This window comes from Sus scrofa, chromosome 14 (genome assembly GCF_054392235.1).
Source record: "Sus scrofa isolate SSC_HxYL_T2T_F1_AM1 chromosome 14, Sscrofa_HxYL_maternal_Yorkshire_Landrace_v2.0, whole genome shotgun sequence".
Taxonomy (NCBI): domain Eukaryota; kingdom Metazoa; phylum Chordata; class Mammalia; order Artiodactyla; family Suidae; genus Sus; species Sus scrofa.
Genome location: NC_139396.1, coordinates 48,437,525 through 48,461,278, shown reverse-complemented (window position 1 = coordinate 48,461,278; position 23,754 = coordinate 48,437,525). Strand labels below are relative to the sequence as shown.

Genomic DNA, 23,754 nt, shown 5'->3' with positions numbered 1-23,754 from the left:
GCCATTTTTCTTGGGCCGCTCCCGCGGCATATGGAGGTTTCCAGGCTAGGGGTCCAATGGGAGCTGTAGCCACTGGCCTACGCCAGAGCCACAGCAACGCGGGATCCAAGCCACATCTGCAACCTACACCACAGCTCACGGCAATGCCGGATCATTAACCCACCGAGCAAGGGCAGGGACCGAACCCGCAACCTCATGGCTCCTAGTCGGATTCGTTAACCACTGCGCCACGACGGGAACTCCCACCATGCCACTACAATTGTTAACAGAGTTCTTGAGCCCCTTCTGAGCAACCAGGCTTACTCCTTCCTCTCTGCCCCCTACTAGGAAAAGTATGTGGTCCACTCCTCACCCCACCCCAATAGGGGCCTTATACACCCACAGCCAATCCGCAAGTGTATCTTTAAGACCTCTCATCTCCCTGGGCTATAAAAACAGACATGATCATGCACTCCGGGTCGACTCTCCCTGATTTTCAGGAAGTCCTCCTACTGCACTAGCACCATTTCTTATCTAAACATACTTATCTTTCTTTTCACCCCACTCTGAGTCTGGAAATTCTTTATCCAGCCTGCGCATGGACCACAACAACATTTACCTCTGGTTATGAAAGCTATCCACCAAATGATGTTGTACATGTCTATGCACATGAGAAGGAAAACCGGCATTGCTGCTTTATTTCTCCAACAAGAGAACATAATCACTCCGTTTGTAATCTTTGTATTTTAATAATCACTGGATAAAAGACCCTATAGAAGTGAAGAGCAAGACAGTGTGGAGTCAGACCCAGCACGTGGAGTGAATGCCAGTCCATCACCCTTCCAAGTGGCAGATTTGAGTTGAATTCAGTGTCTCCATACCTTGGTTGTCTGTAAAATAAGGATTAAAAATACCCTTTTATGGAACTCTCCTACACAGTTGCTGGGAATGCAAATTGGTGCACCACTCTGGAAAACAGTAAGGAGGTTCCTCAAAAAGCTAAAAATAGATTTCCCATATGATCTAGCAATTTTTTTTTTTTTGTCTTTTTAGGGCCATACCCACAGCATATGGGAGTTTCCAGGCTAGGGGTAGAATTGGAGCTGCAGCTGATGGCCTACACCACAGCCACAGCAATTCAAGATCCAAGCAGCATCTGGGACCTACACCACAGCTCATGGCAATGCCGGATCCTTAACCCACTAAGCAGGACCAGGGATCGAACCCACATCCTCATGGATACCAGTGGGGTTCATTATAGCTGAGCCATAATGAGAACTCTGATCCAGAAATTCGTCTCCTGGGTATTCATCTGGAAAAGATGGAAGCTCTAATTTGAAAAGATCCATGCACCCCAGTGTTTATAGCAGCACTATTTACAATAGCCAAGACATGGAATCAACCCAAGTGTCCATGGACAGATGAATGCATAAAGAAGATGTGGTACATAAACACAATGGAATATGATTCAGCCATAAAAAAGAAAGAAAGAATGCCATTGCAGCAACATGTATGGACCTAGAGATGGTCATACTAAGTGAAGTAAGTCAGACAAAGACAAATATCACATGATATCACTTATATGTGGAATCCAAAAAAAATGATATAAATGGACTTATTTACAAAGCAGAAATAGACTCTGGCATAGAAAACAAACTGAAGGTTATCAAAGGAGAAAGGGAAGGGGGTTAAATTAGGAGTTGGGGATTAGCAGGTCCACGGTACTATATCTAAAATAGGTAAGCGAAAATGATTTACTGTGTAGCATAGGGAACTATATTCAATATCTTGCAATAACCTATAATGGAAAAGAACCTAAAAAAATATATATATATATGAGCGAATCACTCATTCAGTTATATATATATATAACTGAATCACTTTGCTGTACACTTGAAACACTGTAAATCAACTATACTTCAGTTTTTAAAAAAGTAAGTTCAGTTCAATTACAAAAGAATTTCTCACATTAGGAAATTGTAAGAGATTCATAAAGGGAAAAAAAAAAGTACCTGCCCAGGTGAAGGTCACAGTGAAGTAACATTGGCCCCCTTGGTGTTTGAGGGGTTCCCAAGACCACCTCCATTTTCAAAGATTCTCTAGAAAGACTCACAGGAATCGCCATGGAGATTTCCGCATGGCTAAGACTTATATCAGTGGTGTAGATACAATATTCAGGGGGGTCCTGAGGGACACTGGTGGGGATGGGGGTATCCACGTGCAGCCCCTCTGTGCTGTCACTCCAAATGAGGGCCACACAGACCAGCTTCCCCCCTAACTCCAACTAAGAGAATGCAGAAGCCCACATACTGGTTTCTGCCCAGACTCGGAACCCCAGGGCTTTTATTTGGGGCTGGTGATGTAGGCACCTTTCACCTGGCATGACCCTGAATTCCAGACACAACATGGAAAACCAGTGTTCAGCCTGAACCATAATGTTTGTACAGATAGTCTAGGCACAGGGAGACCCTGTGAACCATCAACATTGAGAGTCAGGTTCGCTTTTGAAAGCCAGCCAAGGGCCAACCTCCAAGTGATTATCCTGCTCCAAGGATAATAGTCTCAAGCACGCTCAGATAACACTTTTTTTTTTGTACACAATATATTGGGAGCCTGTAGTGAATGAGACCCCTCCTCTGCGCCATATCGTTAAATTCAATCGATGGCCACCTATGAAATAGGTGCTTTTACTGTTGTCATTTTACTGACCAGGAAACTGAAGCACAGGGGAGTGCAGGACAATGATCAAGATCACACAGCTGGAAAGAGGCAGAGCTGGGATTCAGACAAGTGGGCCTCACTTTGAGTCCCTCTTTGGGCCCCACCAAAAAGCCTGATGGAAAAGTCAGGTTATCTGTCTATAAAACAGAAACAGACTCACGGACATAGAGAACAGACTTGTGGCTGCCAAAGGTGAGGGGGAAGGAAGGTAGAGCCTGGGAGTTTGGGGTTAGTAGCTGCAAATTCTCATATTAAGAATGGGTAAGCAATGAGATCCTACTGTACAGCGCAGGGAACTATATCCAGTCTCTTGGGATAGACCATGATGGAAGATAATATGAGAAAAAGAATGTATATATATGTACAACTGGGTCACTTTGCCATACAGCAGAAAATTGGAACAATATTATAAATGAACTATAATTTAAAAAATGTAAAAAAAAAAAAAAGGTATTTCCATTGCTTCTTGTTTGGCCTTCATGGCAAATCCCTCATTTCCTTTGACTTTTCCCAAAATGAAAATACAAGATATCTTGCCAGCTGTGTGATTATGGATCAGCCCCCATAGGTCATGTCTGCAGGGGTTAATCGTACGTGACAGAGGAAGAGCAGAACTAACACCATGTTAGAACTGCCTCCCTTATCCTTTAGCTTATGTATTCCATTAGTCTAACCCTGTACATAGAGAATTAAACATCAGAGAATGTTGCTTGTGTCCCAATAGCTCATTAAGTTCCCCAAAGTTCCCATCCAGAGCTAGTTATGACTACTACTTGTTGTAGATAAGTTTGTTTTCAGCCCAGAAAACTTGCTAACAAGCAGAGATAAGAATGGTGAATCAGGAGCTCCCTGGTGGCTCAGTGGGTTATGGATCCAGCATTGTCACTACTGTGGTGCAGATTCAATCCCTGACCTCAGAACTTCCATACGCCATGGGCTCAGCCAAAACAACAAAAACAAAACAAAACAAAAAGAATGGTGAAGTGAAAATAACTGCCAACAATTTGGAGTCTTTGCACAAGCCTTTTGATCCAGCCCATGTGAGCAAGCAGAAGAACAAAGAAAGATTATGCTCTCCTTGAAGCTCCAAGAGGTCTGCAATTCATCTCTACTCTTTAATCTTGAACCCTCCTGCTTCCCCTTCCCCTTAATCAAATAGAAACCTGAATTTTATTCTGAGTCATGACAGTTCTTTAGGACATTAGTCCACCATCTTTGGTTTGCTGGCTTTCCAAATAAAGTCACTATTTGTTGCCCCAATGCCTTGTCTCTTGACTTACTGCCCTGTTGTGGGGCAAGCAGTACAAGCTTGGACTCAGCAATATTTGTCAGTGAGGGATGTTGGGAGCTATTGTGTTCTTCTGAGTATTTAGTGTATGATAAGGGTGGATTTCTTTCCGGAGTCATAATGGAGTGTAGACCATAGCCAGGAATTTGGTAATTATCCTCCTCTGCATAGGAGGCTGACAGGAAGGCAGGCCATGTTTCCCATGCTGGGACCACTCCATTTTCACCCAGCATCCAGGCTCCAGGCCCCTTTGGCTCAAAGACAAAGTTCCATCTGAGTCTTTCTGCCCTGGGGTGTTGCTTCCCTAAAACTCCTTGTCTCCTTAGCGAGCAAGTTTAATCAGACTCAGATCAACACCACCTTGTTCGAATTCTTACTCACCTACTTCCATTTTAAATAATATATGTTTTTCTCCTGTAATATTTCTTTCATTTTATTTCATTTTTAATTTTTTATTACAGTACAGTTGATTTACAGTGTTGTGCCAATTTCTGCTCTACACAATTACTTTTATTGTATGTGTTGCATTGTGCACTCAATAAGTTGATTTTATTTTGTTAGAATAAAAAAGGCAGATATCAGGCCATTCCCCTTTTTTCTCCTCATTTTCTCACTCATCAACTTAAGAACTTACATTACTTGATATTTTGCATTTACAACAGAAATAAGTGAAATGTGGCAGATAAAATTTAGGTTATATCAAGCTTTTATGGCCCATAAAAAGCACAAGCCATCTAAAAAATCCTTTCCAGGTAATTATAAATATGTGAGAATAATATTACTGTGAGGCATTTGAGATGGAACCCACGGTAATCACGTTAAAGCAGTTGTAAATGCATTAATTTATGATGAAGTGCACACCATCCTCAGTGCTGCCCAGAGCTAAGGGAGCCAAATGTAATTCCGAAAACCCTTTAGAGAAGAAAAGTATTGTTTGAGAAGCAAGGGGTTGGGGAAATCAATGAGTTTTAAAAGAAATACATTTTGATAATTTAAATCTAAATGAGTTCTGGAGAGAGATGGCGGCGAGGGGCCCCTTCCAGTCACTAATCCTGAGATTAGAGGATCTTTCAGTCTAGATTATGCAGCACATATTTAATAGCAGTATTTCCTTCCCAGTGTATTGGAGCCCTATTTAGTCAAAATCTCCAGGCAAAATGAGCGAGAATAATATTTTGGAATATAAATATATGGAATAATATTTTCGGGGATTAAAATATACAATGCACAGCTTCTACAAAGGGACGCATTTTTTGTGCCGTTGTTCCTAGCACAAAAATGGCTCCAACCTCTATGTATAAATGTGGAATTAATTTGCTTATTTTTGATATCTACTGATAATCCAGCATGAAAGCCATAGACTCATTTCCCTAGTCTATAGAAAATGAGTACAGGCTCTTGTAATATGTCAAACCTTTTCCCCAAGTTAGAAATAACAAGGCCAAATATACTGCATTTTCTAAGATGTTAACCAAGGTTATCTTTATGAATAATTCGTGCCTTACTAGTGGGTTGGCACAGAGAGAGAGAAAAGAAAAAAGAAGAAGCAAAAGAAGAAGAAGAGGGGGAAGGAGGAGGAGAGAGGAGGTGGGGAGGGGGAGGGGAGAGACAGGGAGGGGGAGAGAAGGAGGTTTTGCCTTCTTTGGCCTAAAAATAGTCATATTTTTATCTCAATTTTGTGCTTCAAACTAAAATATTCCTTCATTTTATTTTTAGAATTAGTTGATTTTTTAGGTAGCGCATATAGTAGAACAAGTCATCAGTTCAGCAGAAACAAATTTAATTTATTCTTAGTGCAGCTTCCAATACCTAGGACAACCAGGGTGGCTGTGGGCTTGGGAAACAGGTGTGAGATGTCAGGACAGTTCTGCTCCAACTAATATCTCATGTTGGTCTATTTGTTGGTTTCCAAATATGTCTTTCCCTCCTTGTATTGAAGTGCCTAGTTTTAAGGGCTTTGCATTGCCTTGCCTGGAAGTCTGATGCCCCAAATTGACATTTCCAGGAGTCAGAGAGGAGGAGAAGCTGGGTTTATTCCATGTGCGCGGTGGGGTCTGTACTACTTAATCATAGCACAAAATATTTAAAGTGATGAGTGCCAGTCCTCATGTCTACTGAGCATCTCCCGTACCTGATCACCACAAGCCTGAGCCTTGGACAGATGAGGAAATGGATCCTCAGAGCTACCTGAGCCGTGTTCCTTCCCTTTCTGCACAGCAGACACCCCTTTGTAGTAGCCCCAGCCAGCTCCTGCCCGGCGTCAGACACATAAATATTAAACACAGCTCCAAATAGAAAACTTGCCACCATCCACTGGAAGCCAAGCTCAGAGGGTCCCGAGCAGACTCCAGTCGAAATTCAAGGCTGCCACACCCACAGACCTTAGCAGCCCCTTGTATGCTATTTGGAGAAATACTCAGATGTGGATTTAATACCATTTCTCTTGAGGAATAAGTACCAGGCAATCTGTGTGCTTTTTTTTCTCATCATATTATGGAGTCTCAGTGGAATGTCAAGAGCAGGAAGCTCAGTAACAGAACAGATTGAGGAGCCAACCGTGTGTATCCACGTACATGTCATTTTCATCAGGTTCAAAGGTCATGAGCCTAGCCCCGTTACCAGAGGCTCCTTAAATAAATGTCTTAGTGAGAAATAATTCCATTTAGAACAGATAAGCAATCCGGTCCTGCTGTATGGCACAGGGAACTATATCTAGTCACTTGTGCTGGAATGTGATGGAAGATAATGCGAAAAAAAGAATATATATATATATATATATATGTATGACTGGGTCATTTTGGTGTACAGCAAAATTTGACAGAGAATGTAAATCAACTATAACAAAAAATAAAAAATAAAAAATAAACAGAATGTACATATATATACACACACACATATATGTATGACTGAGTCACTTTGATATACAGCAGAAATTGGCACAACATTGTAAATCAACTATAACTTACTTTTGTTTTAAAAAAAGAGCTCCCTCTGTGATGTAGTATGTTAAGACTCTGCCTGCAGCAGCTTGGGTTGCTGCCAAGGCAAGGGTTTGATCCTCAGCCCTTTGCAGTAGGTTAAGGATCTTGCATTGCCAGAAATATTCTGCAGGTCGCAGCTGAAGCTCAGGTTCAGTCTCTGGCCCAGGAACTTCCATATGCCATAGGTGGGACCATAAAATTTTTTTTTTAATTTAAAAAAAATTTTAAAAGAGAAAAAAAAAAAAAGAATCAGCTGGGGATGGCTTACTTGAACTCTATTCATGCCTAAGCCCCACTTTCAGAAGTTCTGATCTATTATTGGTCTACTTGGGCAGGGGGGAGGCGTGGCATGCCTGGGCAGCAGCATTTATAAAAGTTCCTGGTAATCTGAATGTGCACCCAGGACTGAGACCAGCTTTGGAAAGAGACAGCCATGTGTGCTGGGATGGCTTGACTGAGAATATGACCGCTCCTGGTTTCTCAACATATGCATCTTCATGAATGAATGAGAGGTCTGTACATATTGTCTGCAGGAAGAAACTCAGCCTAGCACCTTCTTTCCTGAAACAAAGAACCAGTCTCCATGCAAAAGGAAATTATTAACAAGAAAATTTCTAAATGTCTAGACTCTTAGTTCAAAGTGGTTGGGTTTTCCCAGCTTCCGATGTGAGTGATGGCAGATTTGGGATGAGGGTGGAGTTCCCATTGTAGCTCAGCTGGTTAAGGACCTGACACAGTGTCTGTGAGGATGTGGGTTCGATTCCTGGCCCCACTCAGTGGGTTAAGGATCTGGCATTGCCACAAGCTGTGCTGTAGGTTGCAGACCCAGCCCGGATCTGCTATTGCTGTGGCTGTGACATAGGCCAGCAGCTGCAGCTCCAATTCGACCCTTAGTTTGGGAACGTCCATATGCTGCAAGTGCAGTCCTAAAAAGAAAGAAAGAAAGAAAGAATTTTGATGAGGGTGACCGAGGGAAGTGGTCCTCGTGGTGGAGGGGGAAGACTATGATTTCTTCAGATGCACAGCCAGCTCCCTGAGGATGGGAGGACCTCAGATGGGGGAGCTCCAAAGGCACTGGGTCCCTCTGCAGAGCCCCGTGGCCCTACCTTGGTCTGAAGGGACGGAGCTGCCATCTCCGAGTGGACTCTGCACACCTAGGACATGAAACCCCGAGGGAGCCCTCAGGATGAACTGAGGACCCGAGGCTTCCTCAACCCTTCAGGACTGTGCACATCTCAACGTTCCCGAGGAGCACAGCGAGGAACGTTTTCCATCAAAGCTACTTGACTGCTTTTCCTGCCATCCCGGATGCCGGGGGCTCAGCCAGAGGAAATTACACTTAGGAACAGGAAGAGAGGGGCCATTTGCCTTGAGTGCCTGGTGCACTCAGGGTATTAATTTGTGCTTTAATGGATTTGCGGACGTGGGTGTGATCCAGCGCTATCCTTACTCTGCAGAGGATGGGGAGGAGAAGGAGGGAGGAGGAATCCATCCTAAGAGAGTATTCAGTGGGTGAGGATGTGTTATTTCTCCAGACAGTATTTAAGCACTGAGGTAACAGGGCTGGCCTGACCCCTGAGAGCTTTCAAAGGAGCATCATTAGGAGTTCTCTGATGGCCTAGTGGGTTAAGGCTCCTGCATTTCCACTACTGTGGCTCAAGTTGCTGCTATGGCACAGGTTTGATCCTTGGTCGGAGAACTCCCTCACGCTGCAGGTGTGGCAAAAAAAAAGGAAAGAAAAAAGAGAGAACCTAAAGTAAACGTTGGTACTCTCATTAAAAAAAAAAAAAAGAATACCAGCCATGGTCACCCCATTGGGAAGACCACATGGGTCGCTGCAGCTTTGATTTTGTGCAGCTGTTTTGAAGGCGATAAAAACAGAAATCTGTGAATTTAGAGTACCTGTTGTGCCTCGGTGAATTAAGAACCCAGCGATTCAGGTTCAATCCCTGGCCTCGATCAGTGGGTTAAAGATCCGGCATTGCTGCAAGCTTCAGTGTAGTTTCCAGATGCTGCTCGGACTGGGCATTGCTGTGGCTGTGGCTTAGGCTGGCAGCTCCAGCTCCAGTTCAACCCCTAGTCTAGAATATTCCATATGCCGCAAGTGCCGCTATAAAAAGTAAAGAAAAAGAAAGAAATCTATGAATTCAAGTCATAGGTAGAGAAATAAAGTGAAGGAAAAATACATACTTTATAGATTTTGTCTTTTTTTTTTTTTTTTTTTTTTTTTTTGGCCTTTTCTAGGGCTGCTCCTGCGGCATATGGAAGTTCCCAGGCTAGGGGTCCAATGGGAGCAGTAGCCGCCGGCCTACACCACAGCCATAGCAACACGGGATCCGAGCCACATCTGCAACCTACACCACAGCTCACGGCAAAGCCGGATCCTTAACCTGCTGAGCAAGGCCAGGGATCGAACCCACAACCTCATGGTTCCTAGTCGGATTTGTTAACCACTGAGCCACGATGGGAACTCCACTTTATAGATTTTGTCTGAGTTTGGCTAAAATATGGCAACCCCAAAGATGTTTTCATGTTGTGTCGCTGTTTCCTGCAGAAAGCAATTTCATTTTTATTTTTTACATGATAAGTTAAAAAAGACTCAATCCATAGACTTAAATAACATGACAATGACATTCTTAAATGATAATTTACTGAAAATTAGCTGGAAATATTGAAAATTATTATTTTCCACTAGTAATCTGAAGCTGAGTTCTTTTCTATCTATATGCAAATGTCGGATCCCTTAGCCTACATTTTTTTACAATATTGTAATATTTCCTATTTCATAAAGTTAAAATTAATGAAGTTCTGTTATGATAGTGAGACTTTAGGAGAGCAGGTTTGAAAGATTCAGACCTGAATGTAAATGCTGCTATCATGTGCTCTTTTTGGCTGGCATGAAGCTACTTTTTGCATTTTGATATTTAAGTATAGTGAGTTATTTTAATATCTTCCCATCACTATAAGAATTTATTGATTCTTAAAAAAAAGACTTCATTTTAGCATTGCACCAACTGTATATGGAAGTTCCCAGGCTAGGGGCTGAATCAGAGCTGCAGCTGCCAGCCTATACCACAGCCATAGCAATGCCAGACCTGAGCTGTGTCTGCAACCTATACCACAGGTCCCTAACCTACTGAATAAGGCCAGGGATCAAACCCACATCCTCATGGATACTAGTCGGGTTTGTTACCACTGAGCCACAACAGGAACTCCCCAGACTTACATTTTAAAATGAACCTCAGATGTTCCCATTGTGACTTAGCAGGTTAAGAACCCAACATAGTCTCTGTGAGGACTCAGGTTTGATCCCTGGCCTTGCTCCGTGGGTAAAGGATCCGGTGTTGCAGCAAGCTTTGGAGGAGGTCAGAAATGTGGCTCGGATCAGGCTGGCAGCTGCAGCTCCGATTCGACCCCTAACCTGGGAACTTTCATATGCCACAGGCACAGGCTGTTAAAAAAAAAAAGTAAATATATAAATATAAAACTAAATAAAAAGAACAACAACTCCTTAGAAGTATAGCTAAGTGGTTGAATCTTGGAGTTGATATCTAATTATCCGAAACCTGCTTTCCGTGCCAGGATCTTTGGAGGTTTTTCTTTGTTCCTTGTTATTTCCCTGGGTTTTATTTGATTGTCTAATATTTTAACCGTAATTTAAGTTCTTTTTGGGAGGGCAGCATATAATTAAAACTGGTCCTAATTGTGTGTTTTTATTTTACTGCCGCTTAATGAGAAATTATGAAACCATTTGGTTCCCATTGGGAAATCTGAGCCCAGAGAAATTTTGCATTTGGGGGGAAGTTTTCTCTCTTTCTTTTCTCCCCCCAGGATGCAGACCAAAGCCCCGGGGGGGTCCCAGAACACTGACGGGGCTCAGGGCTTTGGAAATGAGCCAGAGGACACAGGACTGTTGGCTTTTGCCTGGGTTACTCATTTGCGTTCAGACTTAGAATAAAATCGAAGACTTTGTGTGACTTCAGCCTATGACCAGGTCTCATGGCAAGCAAAAAATTTTGCTGACTCTAGCTGTGTGACCCAGTTTGCTTATATTAAATTAATTGATTGATTGATTAATTTTCTTCTTAGGGCCACACCTACGTCATATGAAGTTCCTAGGCTAGGGGTCGAATTGGAACTGCAGCTGCTGGCCTACACCACAGCCACAGAAGCTCGAGCCACATCTGCAACCCACTCTACAGCTTACGGCAGTGCTGGGTCCTTAACCCACTGAGCGAGGCCAGGGATGGAGCCTACATCTTCACGGACACTATGTGAACCTGCTAAACCACAATGGGAACTCCCCAGTTGGCTTTTAGGATATTGTGTATTCTGTGTTTTTTGTTTGTGTGTTTCTTTCTCTTTTTTTTTTTTTTTTTTTGCCTTTTCTAGGGCTACTCCCACAGCATATGGAGGTTCGCAGACTAGGGGTTGAATCAGAGCTGTAGCTGCCGACCTACGCCACAGCCACAGCAACGCGGGATCCGAGCCGTGTCTGCAACCCACACCACAGCTCACGGCAACGCCAGATCATTAACCCACTGAGCAAGGGCAGGGATTGAACCCGAAACCTCATGGTTCCTAGTCAGATTCGTTAACCACTGCGCCAGGATGGGAACTCCTGTTGGTGTGTTTCTTTATTCTATCCATTTCTTCCTTTTCAGCCCTGCTGTTATTAACCAGGATCCTTCCTACAAGATTACTAATGAGAGGAGAATGCCATCAGGGTAAACAATATCACAGCCTGCATGGCTAACGATGCGCTTAAAAAATCTTTGTTTGTATCTGCAGTGCATGCATGATAGCCCTCTTTTTAATGTAGTCTCATCGACACAAGAAAAATACCTCATTGCAAAGCCAAAATAAATAAATAAGAGTGAGGAGGAGGGAGGGAGAGAAAGGGAGCGGGGAGAGAGAGAGGAAGTAACAGGTGGGGGACACATCGTATCTGTGACCAGCAACCTGCTGGAGTTTCCCGAGAATTCTATAGGTATGATTTGTGGACGCTTTTGTAAAGAAGTAATGATGCAGGCTAGCATTCTATTACAGTATTTTTCAATGTCATTCATTTTAATCCTATAGCATAGCTGGTGATGAGGTTCTGGAAATTGGGAGCAGATCCATCTGGCAAAAAAAAAATTAGTTCCACTTTTTCCCTTGGATTATGGTCACTGCTCCCATTTTCTGGGCTTTGCTATAGCTGAGGATTTACAAGTAAGGCGGGGCAGGGGCAGGGGAAGTTGGTAAGTTTCATGAACGTTTTTCAAATTAGTCCCTAAAAAAAATATTACAGCAAATAGAGATAAGCACAGGATGCTACAGAACATAAAGCAGGGATAGCCCTGTGGTGCGGCTTTGATTCCTGGCCGGGAAACTTCCACCTGCCGCAGGCGAGGCCAAAAAAAAAAAAACAAAAACCGAAACCAAAACACAAACAAACAACCAAAAAAAAAAAACCCCAAAAACCAAAACCAGAAGGGATAGCAAAGTCAAGGGAATACAATTCAGCCTTTAACAATGGGATTCAATTATTGTATGCCCCCACACCTCTAAAAATGTATTTAGTACTCTGCTCCCTGTAGGACCCCCATCAAGTCTTACAAGTTCCTAGGCATATTGCTTCTATGCAAACTCTGTATCCCTGGCCAGGACTCTGTCTCTTCCACCTAGCTAGCTGGGCTAAATGTAGGAGGAAAGCTATCCTCCTTTTTAATTTAATCTGTTTTTTCCCAAGACTACTCTGAAAGTGCCAGCAAAGGAAGACACAGTGCCCCTGACTTTCCCTTCACCAGCCTTGGTTTCCTCTCACCAACCCCCATCCCACCACTGATGGAGGAGGTGGTTCCATGGTGAGTGCTCCTTGGAGAGAGAATTTTTTCTATTGAGGGCGACTCAGGAAAAGATCTGCAGCCCACACAGCACAGGGACACAGCCACTTCATTATGGACACTCAGAAATAAACCAGTGCCGGGAGTTCCCGTCGTGGCGCAGTGGTTAACGAATCCGACTAGGAACCATGAGGTTGTGGGTTCGGTCCCTGCCCTTGCTCAGTGGGTTAACGATCCGGCGTTGCTGTGAGCTGTGGTGTAGGTTGCAGACGTGGCTCGGATCCTGCGTTGCTGTGGCTCTGGTGTAGGCCGGTGGCTATAGCTCCGATTTGACCCCTAGCCTGGGAACCTCCATATGCCGCGGGAGCGGCCCCAAAAATAGCAAAAAAAAATATAAACAAATAAATAAATAAATAAATAAATAAAAATAAACCAGTGCCCCGCCACTCAGTAAACAAAGAATGTCACCGTCATCGCTGATGGCAGCCACGTCCAAGGGTGAGCCCTGAGGGAACTTGGGAAGGAAACAGGGACACCTGCCATTCAGCAGCCCTTAGACTGCAGCCTCTCCCCAAGGTGAGCCCTCAGGATGTGAAAACACAGGATACCGGCCCCAGAGAGCTGAGGTGCAAGCAAAGGAATGATTTTGGATCCAGACCTTGCATCTTCCAGTACACAGAAAAGCACTAAACTAAATTCCTTAACTTGAGATGGCTGATTTTCTTTGATGAACAGCAATCTTTTGTTCCCTTTGTTGCAAAACTCCTATATATTCTATGCTTCGTCACTACCCCCCCCCCCCCCGCAGGGGGTTTTCAGAGCTCTCTGAAATGCTGCCTCTTAGGCTACTGTCCTCATTTTGCCCCCAAAAAAGCTTAACTCACAGCTCTCACATCGTGCCTTTAAGTCAACATTGTGTTCTCTCTTGAAAGTCATTTAGATAAATAACCAGCAAGTGTTCCCTGGACGAATCAGTCCGGTGGTTGGAGTCCAAGAGTCTCTGAATTCTGACTCCTGGCCTTTGTGACCATGTAAATCTGAGCCCTGTGCTTACATTTTTCTAAGCTTCGGTGAACTTTTTCTTCTCTTCTCTTTCTTTCTTTCTTAATTAATTAATTAATTAATTAATTTTTTGGCTGCATCTGTAGCATATGGAATTTCCTCCGCCAGGGATGGAATCAGAGCCAAAGCGGTAACCTACGCCACAGCCTCAGTGACACAGGATTCATAACACACGGCACCAGGCAGGGATTGAGCCTGCTCCTCAGCAGTGACCCGCCACAGAGACAATGCCAGATCCTTAACCCGCTGCATCACAGCGGAAACTCTTTTAGTTAGTTTTCTCTGCAGTGGTGAGAGTAATCTCTAAATGGGTGGGAATGTTGTGAAAACTAAAGGAACCAGTGTATTTAGCACAGAGGGAGAAGTAAGTAAATGCAAATTACATTCATCATCACCAGTACCATCAATAAAAATAGAAAAATATTTAGGCATAGAAGTGTAATCTTAAGCAGAGAAAGCTTTTTAAAGTGTAATTAAGATCAAAAATATTTTTTTTTCAGCCATATCCACAGTTTAGGGAAGTCCCCAGACCAGGGATTGAATCCAAGCCAGAGCTGCGACCTACACCACAGCCACAGCAATGCCAGATCCTTAACCCACTGTGCCTTAGCAGGAACTCCAAGACTGAGGTGTTTGTATGTTTTGCATTTTGTATTTAAAAACAAAAAAATTTTAGGAGTTCCTATCGTGGCTCAGCATGTTAGGAACTTGACCAGTATCCAGAAGGATGTGAGTTCAACCCCTGGTCTTGCTCAGTGGGTTAAGGGTCAGGCACTGCTGGAAGCTGTGGTGTAGATCACAGATGTGTCTTGGATCTGGTGGTGTTGTGGCCGTGGCATAGGCCGTCAGCTGCAGATCCAATTCGATCCCTAGCCCAGGGAACTTCCATATGCCATGGGTATAGCACTAAAAAAAAAAATAAATATGAGAATATTTTGTAGTTCCTGCTGAAGTGTAGTGGGTTAAGGATCACTGTGGCATAGGTTGCCATAGCTATGGCATAGATTGAAGCTGCAGCTCAGATTCAATCCCAGTGAACTTCCATATGCCAGGGGTGTGGCCGAAAAGGAAAAAAAAATAAGAAAGTTTTTCTTTCTTTCCTTTTCTTTCTTTCTTCCTTCTTTCTTTCTTTCTTTCTTTCATTTTAATAAAGGCAAGTGGCATTTTTTGGAGACTATCATAGTACAAACCAGGATGTCTCTTAGGGCTGAAGTTACAGAGGTTCTCCTGATGGTGGATTTAGAACGACACCGGACCTACTCCATCCACGCATGGAGATAAAGACTCAGTGGGGGTCTTCCCTGTTTTGGGAACAGTCACAAAACTTTCTTCTTAGTTGTGTGAATATCTATTTGCTTAAAATCCTCATACAACAAATGTCTAAGAAGCTTCATTTATCACCCATTTGTTTCATCAAAAGTCTGGGATTCTCCTCTAGTCAGTAAGTGGGGTTATGAAAGGGCAGACCATACTCCCTTATAAAGCTTCTACTCCAGTGGCTGAGCAAAGATGGCATTACTCTCTTGGTTCACAAAATTTACTCTGGAGAGTAAAGGGCTGGATTTCGATAAGGAAACCAGGACCTCCTGGTCGGTTAGAAGTGGATACTTCAATTCCTCCACCCTGTAGAGGTACCTTGACCCAAAATAAAATCACCTCATGGAAAATCCAAGTCTCAGCCAGCCACCTGGTCACAGGGATCTATGCAGAAGGTTGTTTTCAGAACAACTTGCCGCTGGTTCTGGAAGCATTCATCCAACAGAGATAGTGCCTTGGAGGGAAAAAAAAAAAAAAAAAAGTGGCAAAAACTGTATATGAACTGAAAAGAACAGTAATTTGGCTCCCAGCGGTGGCCTGAACCTGAGCAGCAGCTATAGTTTGCAAATCCGCACAGAACCACTCTTCAACACTGCCCTCGTGTGGCCATTAAGATTAATGACAACAGTTCCTTTTCTGCCTGGTATTTAAAAGAGGAGGATCGTTTTTGAACTATAAAAACAACCATAGATCTTGAAGGTTTTAGCATGGGAGGGAATCAAGATGGAAATAGTTATTTTTACTAATGAATCTTGTATTTCTTGAGGAATTACTTGGTGCTGGCAGGGGGGAACTATGCCAACAAGATTTGAGCTTTATTCAAGATCCAATTGGACATGAGTTCTTGTGGCACAGAGGAAACGAATCTGACTAGTATCCAAGAAGATGTGGGTTTGCTCCCTGGCCTCACTCAGTGGTTCGGGCATTTAGCATTGTCATGAGCTGTGGTGTAGGTCGAAGATGTGGCTCAGATCAGTGTTGCTGTGGTGTATGTAGGTTGGAAGCTGCAGCTCCTATTTGACCCCTAGCCTGGAAACTTCCACATGCCATGGGTGAGGCCCTGAAAAACAACAACAACAAACACACACACACACACACACACACACACACACAAAAACCCACAGAAACAACAATTGGGCAGACATATGCCCTTGAGAGTAGATCCCTATGAAGTTGCAAATGTGAATTTTAACTGGTCTAAGCCAATGGTGGCAATGTAGGTTCTGTGTACTTGGTCTTGGAAGGAGTCAGCCAATCCAGCTGCATGAAATAGATTTAGAATTTGCTGGGGTTTCTTGGAAAGATCTCTGAGAAAGCAAGCACTGTGAAGGAAAGAGCCCATTTCCATCTGCTCTATCTCATCCTACTTAGGATGCTGTCCTGTGAGGACATGGTGTATGATGCCTGTAGTCAAGAGGGAAAAAATGGAATTGACAACAAGGAATATGGTAACAACCAAGCTCTGATAGTATAGTACTACTGAACAATCATAGCACTGCCTGTATATACACTTGTTAATTTCAGTCATTTTTTTTTTGGCAGTTTTGTCATCTTTGCACAAAATATCCCCCCAAATTGCAGCATTGTTCCATATAATGAAAACACATTTTAGAAAAATAAAAAGTAAAAATACAAACTAAAAATAAAACAAACTCCCCAGGTAGATATTTTTAAAATTCTATGGCTGCATCTACGACATATGGAAGTTCCTGAGCCAGGGACTGAATCTGAGATGCAGCTGCAACCTACACCACAGCTGTGGCAATGCCAGATCCTTAACCCACTGTACAGAACTGGGGATCAAACCCTCGCCTCTGCAGCAACCCTTGCCACAGCAGTTGGATTCTTAACCCATCGCATTATGGCAGGAACTCCCCCCAGTTACACATTTGAAAATCATCATACAAAAAAGAAATAAAGAAAGAAAGAAAATCATCATACATTTCTACTTGGTATGTCTTATCTCAAGTGTAATTAAATAATTCATTTTGAAATTCATTGATTAATATCTGCCTTTTCACTTGATAGCAGATTTCACCAAGGGGATGAGAATGAAGTGTTTTGTTCATCTCTTGACACATACAGGAGAACCTGACAAAATACTTTATACTCAAAAATACCTGTCAAATAAAAGCTGGATGAGACAAAGAAATGTTATTTCGCACTTCTATTAAACACTGAACATCGTTATCAAATTCCAGGGCATTTTCACTCAATGGAAAGGGCAAGCTACAGAAAGTACATTTTGGAATTGAAATTATTCCTCTAAACTTTTGATGTATAAGAAACAGGTACCCAATTCAGGCTTTAGCACTCACTCATGTTTGATTGATTGTGCGTCTTCAGAGATAGAAGTTACAAATTGGCCCTAAAGGAGAAATGCACCAGAGGTATCGATTTGTGAAAGGGTCCCAGGGACAAGGCTGGTGCCTAAGACAGGCAGGACTGTGCAGGATGACATTTCCTTGAAAGCAGAAAACCAGCATCAAAAATGCCACTGTTAGAATCTTCCACTGAACACTGAGAAATACTTGCACCAAAGTGGCCAGCATCTTTCCAATCATCGACTGAGTACCCCAAAGCATATTGACTCCTTCAAGCGTATCACTCATCCCAAGGCTGTTTGCACAGGATGAGTAGATCTGGATGAGCTGAAACCCTGAAACCTGGATTGCAGAGGGAGAGTTACAGCCGCTTGATCATAGGCTGGGATTTGTTTGGCTACATTTTCCCAAAGAGAGTTCCACTCAGTGGATCTCTTTGGAGTTGGGGAAGGGAAAAGAGCATGTATTTTATTTGGCATTGCATGGGTCATGAACTTGGTTATTTATAGTCACTTAAACTTCAAAGAAGTATTTTCTCTATTTTCCAAGGGACAAAATTGAGACATGCCATAGTGCGAGTTGCCGTTGTGGCTGAGAGGGTTCAGAACCTGACATAAGGTCCATGACAATGTGAACTGCATCCCTGGTCTTGCTCAGTGGGTTAGGGATCCGGGGTTGCTGTAAGCTGGGGCATAGGCCGGCAGCTACAGCTCTGATTTGATCCCTAGCCCAGGAACTTCCATATGCCCCAGGTGCAACAGTAAAAAGAAAAAAGAAAAAACAAAGGAAAAAAGAAAAGCGATTTATAATAGTTACAGGTGTGTAATATGGATAGGAGGTGATGAGTGGAGCTGTTATTTGAACTCAGGACCGCTGAACCCTCAAGTTCAAGCCCTTTCCATAAGGAATGACAATGCCACTTTAGTTCATTATCCCAAAGCATGGTCTCCCTGTCCAGCTGTGCTGAGATTTTGAAGGTTGGAAGGAAAAGTATCAAGTTTGACTAATAATGTGACCATGGCTTAATATGAGTTACTTATTTGCTCTTCCTGTACCAAATCATAATCCATTTCCAAATAAGCCAGCTTTGCTCATATTTGTTGTATTATTCTGGATTAAGCCTTTTTTTTTTTTTTTTTACATTCACAGATTTTAGTAGATTTTTAAAAACCACTCAATCACCCAAACCAAAAACCCTCATTCTTTCCTAGAAGTGAGCATGTGCTTCCTATTAGCACAAAGAATCTCATTGGTGTTGCCTCAGAATATCAGGGGTGGATAGTGACCCCATGAAATAAGGAGATCAAGCAAAGCATTTTGTTTTGTTTCGTTTTCTGTTATCTTTGAGAAGGAAAACATATTTTTAACAGGATTTGAACTTTTTCCTTTGGGGCCATGCCCATGCCATGTGGAAGTTCCCTGCCAGGGACCAAACCCAGGACACAGCAGCGACCCAAGCCATAGCAGTGATAACCCCAGATCCTTAACCCACTGAGCCACCAGGGAACTCTCAGGGTTTGACCTTGAGAAGATATAGCTCTCCCTGGTTGCATCCTGCCATGTGTGAAGCTTGACCATCACATCGACATGGAGGAGAGAAGAGCCAGTGTAACTAAGCAGGACCCTGGAGGCCTTCCCAAAGTGGACCCCCCCCCCAACTCGGGGCCTCCCCCTGCCTTTTTATCTACAGAAAAATTTTAGTCAAAGAATCAATTTAATTAGAGAAGTGAGAAACTGCAGAGAAAAAGGAAAATAGTCAAGCAAGACAGAATAATATTAGTTTAGCCATTCAACAAAGTCAAGGACCTTCAGTTCTTCTTCAAAGACTATAGCTACTATGCTGAGCCATGTCCTTGGAGCTGTTTGGCAGGTGCTGAAGCCCCCACCAGGTGCAAGAAGTCAACTGGATGCTGCCCACAGGCCTGTAGACCCCAAACTGGTTGGAGCCAGAAGGTTGATGACGCTGGCTCCCGATGACCTCGCCACCCACCAATCAGGAGAAAGTCCACGAGCTGACCACGCCCTGCTCCTCAAAGACTATAAGACTCCTCACTACTCCCTCCAAAGGGGGCACAGTCCTTGAGGCGCTAGCCTACTGTGTTCCCCTCTTTGCCTGGCAATTCAAGCTACCTTTTCTGTTTCCTCCAACTCTGTCTCCGCATTTCTATTTGGCATTGGTATTGAGAGGCAGCCAATACTTCAGCAACACCAGGAGGGGACCAACAGGTCCTGGTGCTATTGTTTAATCCATCGATCCCTGCCCTGCCTGAGTGCAATTCTCTGCACAGTTATACCAATAACTCCCTTGCACCCTTATGCTATTTCGATTTAGATGTTCCGTGTTGTCAAATAGGCAGGTAGCTGGAAGATCTTGCTGCATGAGGAGCATCGTCCTCCTACTCAGGATGCTGACTATCTTGAGTTTGTTCTAAAAGGTGGCCATGGAGTTCCCAGCATGGCTCAGTGGTTAGCAAACCTCACTAGCATCTATGAGGAGTGAGTTCGATCCCTGGCCTCGCTCAGTGGGTTAAGGATCTGGCGTTGCTGGGAACTGTGGCGTAGGTCACAGACATGGCTTGGATCCTGTGTTGCTGTGGCTGTGACCTAGGCTGGTGGCTACAGCTCCGATTAGATCCCTAGCCTGGGAACATCCATATGCTGAGGGTGTGGCCCAAAAAAGACGAAAAGACCAAAAATAAATAAATAAATAATAAAAGGTGGCCTAAGTGGTGCTTTAGCCATGCTCATCCATCTCTGCATTCATCCCTTCCTTCATCCACCAAACATTTCCTGAGTGAGCCTCTGTTAGCTTGTACTTTTCACATCAGGCTTGATACCGGCTGACTTCCTTCTGGTTCCAAACCCTTTACCTCCACCGGCTCATGTTCCGGCATTTCAAATTTCCATCAAGGAAAAGCAGCACTGTGCCCAGGTCTGAAATCGAGTCTGTAAAGGATGCCCTCCTCAGGGACATTTTGCCGGTGCTGCTGCTGTCACTGTGCCGGGCAATTTAGGATATGCTGTCAGAATTACTCCCCTTCCAGGCTACAAGGGTCATCCCAGCATCCGCCTGGCCGCGTTCATGTTGAGCTTGAGAATAATCCCACCTCTGTCTCAAGGACACAGTATCCCTCTGTGATATCCACTCACATGGATCCTTCCCCATTAGCACATGCAGGTCAGAGGCTTCTCATCGTTATCAGCATAAATAAGGTGCAGGTTTATTGACCCACATGCTCTGTGATGGTCAATCGCTAGTCAAGTGCTTTTATCCTGGATGCTCCAATCAGGGATCTGAACCCAGTGTCACAACCCAAGCGGACTCCGTCAACAGCTTAGATATTCTCAGCCTGTTTGAGTGCCCCTAATTAATGAGGTTGATGAAAATTTCACAATTTCTTTTTTCCAGAGTCAGGACATTAGCAACAGAGAGCTTTCTCGTTCTCTTTCCTTTGACTGTTGGGCTATTTTGGGGGTAGATCTTACCATATATCTTGAAGTCATTTAGACATACAAATGGCTACAAAACAAATGGCCAAAACAGAGAGCGTTTTCTTATTTATCCACCTGAATGTGTTGGCATTTACATTATGGTTCATTTCTTTGATCCACATATCGCTAAATCGCTTGATCAAGTGATTTCCTCTTTCCTAGCAGCGGATCGTGGAATCAAACAGCTTCAGCTTAGAAGGTGATGGTAGAGAGAATTGCCAGTTGCACCCAAGGGGACCAGTGACTTTCCCAAGCCTACCCTCCACCCAAGTAAGCAGTGTTCCCCAAATAAATCCTGCATCAACACGCCCACCACCTCTAACGCACACCTGCAGATGTACTGAGCCTGGGCAAACATGTCTCTTTCAGCTCCTCTCCACAGCCACAGCCACCAAATTCGCCTTTCAGCATCTTTCCCGTTGACCTTGAAGACACCCGTTAGTGCAATCAGAACACATTTAGAGTCTTCTGGGCTACTGAGCTCAGCCTCAAAGTCAGTTCCACCACTCACCAGCCGTTTGATCTTGGAAAACATATCATTGGTTCAAGGATCTGAGCTTAGCATGTGGCTGAGAACACAGATGACAGAGCCAAGCTGCCTTGGTTCCAGCTGCCACCTCGCCACTCACTACAAGGTGACCTTGAGCTTGTCTCTTCATTCAACCTTCCATAGTGATATGGTGTCTTTGCATTGTCCACTGTATTACAAGCACTCTTCTAGATGTTGAAGATACATCAGTGGGGAAATAATGTCATAAGTAATCAAATTGCATAAAATACAGAAAGGTCATAAGTACAATGCAGAATTAAAAGGGACCAGATCAAGGCAGTCAGGAATACTAGTGATAGGAGCAGGTGACAATGTGAAATAGGTGGTGAGTTAATAATTTCTGAGAATATATTTGAGCAAAGAATTGAAGAAAAGGAGAGGATTTATCCACATGAATATCTGTGTTTCAAAGTACTATCACTGAAAGGGTGAAAAGAATACCCTTCACCTTATAGGCTTGTTGTGAAGATCGGAATGACTCATGCACATGAAATGCTTAGAAAAACACCTGGCTCATGGGAACAGTCAATGAGTGTTAATGCTGAATTATCTGCAACATCATACGCAAGGATGGGGCAAGGTTGGCAGAGTTTGTGTTATGTATCCACACAACCTGCATGGTCTAAAAATGGTGACTGTTACCAGTATCGTTCTGTTAACATTTACCATTGATGAGCAGAAAATGCCTACATTTTAGAGTGCTTGATTTCTAGCTGGATAGGATGTTTCATTTCCTCTTGGAGCTAAGAAAGGTCACCACGTGGGGTGGGGGTGACTCCACCATCAAGAAATTAATGAGAAATGTAGGCTTGCAGGTCCCACTGCAGACCCTCTGAACCAGGATCGGCATGTTATTAACACTCCCAGGAAAAGCAAGCTAAATTTTGAGCTGGTCTTTTGTGAGTAGTAAGGATGGCTGTTGTAAATTGGGATAGGCTGGGGATTTTCTGAGCTCTTGCCAGTGCGTGGCTGGGACAGAGACTGCATAGCCTCTATCTGTGTCTGCTCTTTTTACCCCTGATTCATGAAGGGGACTCTAAGCTCTCAGATGGGTGATAATCGCCTAAGAAAAGCCGGTAGGAGTTCCCGTCGTGGCGCAGTGGTTAACGAATCCGACTAGGAACCATGAGGTTGCGGGTTCGGTCCCTGCCCTTGCTCAGTGGGTTAACGATCCGGCGTTGCCGTGAGCTGTGGTGTAAGTTGCAGACGCGGCTCGGATCCCGCGTTGCTGTGGCTCTGGCGTAGGCCAGTGGCTACAGCTCCGATTCGACCCCTAGCCTGGGAACCTCCATATGCCGCGGGAGCGGCCCAAGAAATAGCAACAACAACAACAACAAAAAAGACAAAAGACCAAAAAAAAAAAAAAAAAGAAAAGCCGGTAAAAGATGGCAGTGGTGGGTGGAGAAGCACCTTGAATTAATGCTTGAGATGTAATTGGCTTAAACTTGAGATCACTTTGCTTTTTAGATATGGAGGGACAGTCACACAGAAAGAGGCCACAAGGAGTCACAGTGAATCAACATCACACTCATCCTCTTCCAAAACAGTCTCTCTTTAAAATATTGCATTTCCCTGTAATATTTTACCTCACACTGGTCAGAATGGCTATCATCAAAAAGTTTACAAATGATAAATGCTAGAGAGAGTGTGGAGAAAAGGGAACCTGCCTACATTGTTGATCAGAATGTAAATTGAGGCAACCACTATGGAGGACAGTATGGAGTTTCCTTAAAAAACTGAAAATAGAGCTACCATATGATTTGGCAACACCAATCTTGGGTATATATCCAAAGAAAACCATAATTTGAAAAGATTTATGCACTCCAATGTTCATTGCAGCACTGTTTACAATATCCAAGACATGGAAACACCCTAGATGTCCTACTGACAAGGGAATGGATAAAGAAGATGTGGTACATATACACAATGGAATATTACTCAGCCATAAAAAGGAATGAAATAATGCCATTTGCAGCAACATAGATGGACTTAGAGATTATCATACTAAGTGAAGTAAGACAAAGACTAATATCATATGATACCACTTTATGAAATCAACATATGGTTACGAAAGGGGAAACTTTGTGGGGGGGGGGTAAATTAGGAGGTTGGGATTAACATATACACACTACTATATATAAAGCTGACAACGAACAAGGCCCTACTGTATAGCAGAGGGAACTCGACTCAATATTCTATAATAACCTATATA

The 23,754-nt window shown here is 43.5% G+C and overlaps 1 long non-coding RNA gene across 1 annotated transcript in view; it reads right to left on the bottom strand.

Annotated features, from left to right (window-relative positions):
- LOC146396532 (uncharacterized) overlaps window positions 1–23,754 on the bottom strand; it is a 213,513-nt gene that overhangs the window by 598 nt on the left and 189,161 nt on the right. The window contains exon 2 of the long non-coding RNA XR_014827373.1: window positions 15,516–15,630. This is a non-coding gene — a long non-coding RNA (uncharacterized LOC146396532). The remainder of the gene's footprint in view (window positions 1–15,515; window positions 15,631–23,754) is intronic.